The sequence below is a fragment of the Bidens hawaiensis genome, unplaced genomic scaffold (genome assembly GCF_021521415.1).
Source record: "Bidens hawaiensis isolate Kalapana, Puna unplaced genomic scaffold, B.hawaiensis_p1.1 tig00000636_1, whole genome shotgun sequence".
Taxonomy (NCBI): domain Eukaryota; kingdom Viridiplantae; phylum Streptophyta; class Magnoliopsida; order Asterales; family Asteraceae; genus Bidens; species Bidens hawaiensis.
In genome coordinates this window covers 3,007,019-3,011,224 of record NW_027491038.1, presented here as the reverse complement: position 1 = coordinate 3,011,224, position 4,206 = coordinate 3,007,019, and the positions used below count along the sequence as shown (strand labels likewise).

The window sequence follows — 4,206 nt, the reverse complement described above, 5'->3', positions numbered from 1 at the left end:
CAAGCATTATTGAAGGCCAAAACTAAGCCATTAATTGTGGATGGCCTTAGGTAAATCTATAAAGATGCACAACACTTATAAACGTTTTATATAACACATCAAATCTTGTATTGTATATAGTTTCAGAAATTTTAATTCTGTTGAAATACATGAAGCATAAGAAAGATAATAAATAATACAGATTATTGTTAATAAAACATACATAACTATTTTAATATGTTTTTTTATTGTTATTAGTAGTGTACTACTGCAAACTTAAAGCTTGATTACTTCCGGGATGTGCACCGGGTACTGATCAATGCAATCATCCCACGGACCGCCTGTAGGAGTGTTGACACTCTGGTTACACTTCCAAACAGCACTGTTACACTTGAGACCACTTCCAAACGCAATTTGCCAAACCCTATCACCTTTCTTCATCCTTCCTTTTGATTCGATCTAGCTCAACTCATACCACAACGACGAAGACGACGTGTTACCGAACCTATACAACGTCATCCTCGAAGCTTCAACGTGCTCAGGTGACAACTCGAGGCTCTTCTGCAGCTCGTCTATCACCGCCCTCCCACCCGCGTGTATGCAGAAATGCTCAAACGCTAATTTAAAGTCAGGAATGTAGGGTTTCCATTTTCGGTTAAGTATTTTACGCCCGACTAGGGTTACCAAGGACAGAAGCTGTTCGGACGCTGGTAACACTAATGGACCGATGGTTGTGATGTTTGATTTCAGAGATTCACCTGCGATCACCATAAGATCTTTTGATAAACTCATACCAAGGAATCCCTGTGGATCCTCCTGTTGGTGTACACATGTATACGCTCGGTCGTCCGAACCTTTGTGGGTTCGGACAACATGGACAAGTTTGTACTTGGCGCGGTTCCTTTCCTGTCGTTTATTCGACAGGAGAACGGCTGCCCCGCCTATCCGAAACAGGCACATCGGAACAAGCATCGCTCGCTCGCGTCCGGGATAGTAAATTGGACTGAGGATTTCAACACTAACCACAACTGCGTTAGAATTCGGATGAGCCTGAAGCAAGTGTTGCGCTAAATCAATGGAGATTATTCCAGCGCTACACCCCATACCAGCCAGATTATAGCTCTTGATATCACTCCTTAACTTATACTTGTTGACCACCATTGCGGACAAGGACGGGTTCGGAGAAAACCCACTACAATTCACTATAAGAATATCGATATCTTCAGGGTTCAAACCGGTTCTCGCAAACAGGTTATCAATGGAGGAAAATAATGCGTATTCGGCCTCAACCCGAGCGTCTTTCATGTTAGGATTAGGCGGGAGGTAATGATTTACCGGAGGCAGACTTGTCTCCTCTCCTAATCCGGAACGTTCAAGAATCCGAGTTAAAAACTCAGCAACCTTAAGGTTATCCTTGAGGATCAACCTAGTGTGTTCCAAAAAGGTTGAGAAAGGGACACGAAACATTACCGGAGCCTTGTAGCATGTGTAATCAACGAGGTAAACTGGTCGGGGTTTTGACATGAAGTAGATTGTTGTGATAAGGAGGATGAAAAACACAGATAATATTATTCGAACAAGATCCAGTTGGAAGGAGATATCGGGCAAGATTTGCGGCATTTTGGGAGCTGGACTTAAGGTCAAAACAATGGCTGATGTATGTTGGATGGTGAGGAAGGTTGAGAGGGGAATGCTGGGAGATTTAAAGGCGTGACAATGAATGAATTAGAAGTAGAGTTATAGACAGATTAAAAGATGGTCATCTTCAACATTATACAGTGGTCCTGGTTAAGTTGTTGTTGTGACTTCCTTTAATAAGAGTAACATCCATAGCCTTTTAAAGGTTGCGGCTTGGAGTAAGGGATGGCGACCGAAGATCAAAGCCGTTAGCCACTATATATATAAAACTAATAAATAAATATAAAAATCTCTTTAAATGACATGAAACAACCCAATCCCGTTCTCGATCAGTCGGGTGGTACGAAGAAAGCAAGAACATGAAACAAACAAGAAGTACTTGAATCCATGTTTCTGTTAAACATGGAGCAACCAGCATATGTAAGCTGAGTTATATTAAAAAAAAAACAATCATACCATGGAAATATATTAAAGTTGAATGTGTGAATAAATTCACTATTAGTTAATATTTGTAATTTTTATTGTTAATGAATTTTATTGAAGTTAGAGTTGTAATTATTATTAAAAAAAATTCAATTCTCTATTATTAAAAATTTTATTTACAAAAGAAAAAATTAGGAACGTTAGGAAAGATTAGACAACGCTACTTTATGGAAGGAAAATGTAAAGATTAAGGAATGCGATGTGGTGTTGATTTGAATTAGTGACTTTAAGCTGTGTTAGAAAAGTTAAGTTAGGAAGACAACCCCCTTCTTAATAGAGTACATCGGAGGGTGTCATCTTGCTTCCACCACCAAGCCTTCATCTCTTGGATGGCCAGAAGAGGCGGTGTAATTAATTCTGTTTCTGAAGCTGAACACGTATTATCCTGGATGATCTTCGCGCCAAATCACTCGCATTCTGGCAGCTTAATTGTCTATATTTACCCGAACGAAGCTGAACACGTGTTACGGTATCCTCCTTCCTTTCACTTCCCTTCCTTTCTCAATCTCGTAACAACACGCTCCACCCTAATAGAAACACTAATATTGCATAGTCTTAAGTATAGATATATATAACAACAATAAATAGATTTATTTTAGTAATAACATTATAAAATTGATGATTAAAAATATCCACAATAAAAATAATAATACATGCAACGACAGTTGTCCTAAAAGTTAAATCATAATGAGGTTTAGAGGATTGAAAATGACAATAATTTAAGTAAAGGGACAACTCTAATACTAGGGACTAGGGGGGGGGGGGGAGAAGGAGTTTGGGGCTTTTATAGAATCTAAGAAACTAATAAATAAGATACAAAATGATCATGTTATCGTTAGTAATAAACGAAACTATTCAGCTGGCTATGATTAATTAAATGGACTGTGTACGGGTTCACATGCTTAATCCTTAAATGGGGTAGAAACCCGTGTTTCATGTTGGGATAGGATTATGACAAATGAAGATCGGAATCTTCTCAACCTTCTCGGAAAAAAAAACATGTCTTACTGATGAAACGACAATAATACCACTGGTAGATGTTTTATGTAAACGAAAAGCTAAACTTTGTAGAGGAACCAGTGAAAATTGTGGATGGAAAAACTAAACAATTGCGACACAACAAAATCTCATTAGTAAAAGTTCGGTGGAACTCATAACAAGAACCCGCATTTACTTGAGAACAAAAAAGACGAATTCCGAAAGAAATACCCACAATTGTTTCCTAAAATGAAAACCATTGGCACATCGAATTTCGGGGACGAAATTTCTTAACGGGTGAAAATGTGATATTTGTGACAAAACGAGGTACACCTTATTCACTATGTACACAATTAATCGGTTAATTCGTAACGACTAAACGAGTAACCGGCTGATACTGATTATGACCCGTATATATATTGGGGTTATATATAAGTGATATATACATTATAAGGACCAACATAATAATATTAAGACCCCGTTAGGTACAAACCTATTTAAACGAAAAAAGTTTCGTTTAACAATACGCTATGAACTTAAATGCGATCGTTAATACCAAAACGAACATTGCATCATCCGTCAAGCCGATAAATACTTATAGAACACTCATATAAGATGTTTTAAGCAATTCATGAAAATATTTTGGATTTTTACAACAAGTCAGTACATTTTTCTTATTTTACAAAAATTGGGTGAAAAACAATCGTTTTCGCGCTGTTTATCGCACCTGGAGTATTTTATTTTTTTAACCAAAAACTTAAACCGCACTTAAAATGGACTCGAGACTAGCCATATTCACACATAAAATTAGAGAAGAAGAAAAAAAAGGGTCTAGAACCCCATTCCCAATTCCGATCGGAATGGAGGTCCCCCGCCTTTTGTTTCATAAATAAAAACACTCCAAAATTTCAAGTTTTTATCATTCCTATCCAGCCAAAACCTGATCAAACTCTTTCTCCATATTTTTCACTACAAAACCATCCAAAATCCAATGTAAAATCTTGATCTTTAAGTGTTTTTAACATGTTTTGAAGCAAAAATTAGAGTCTGATTAAGAACAGGGCCGTCTTTGAGGCATGGCAGGGTAGTTGATGGCCATAGGCCCGACACCCCGCTAGGCCCAAAGAA

General features: G+C 37.7%; 1 pseudogene; it reads right to left on the bottom strand.

The window, feature by feature from the left end:
* Positions 1-255: 255 nt before the first annotated feature.
* On the bottom strand, positions 256-1,808 carry LOC143529269 (3-ketoacyl-CoA synthase 6 pseudogene; annotated as a pseudogene).
* Between the last annotated feature and the right edge of the window lie 2,398 nt (positions 1,809-4,206).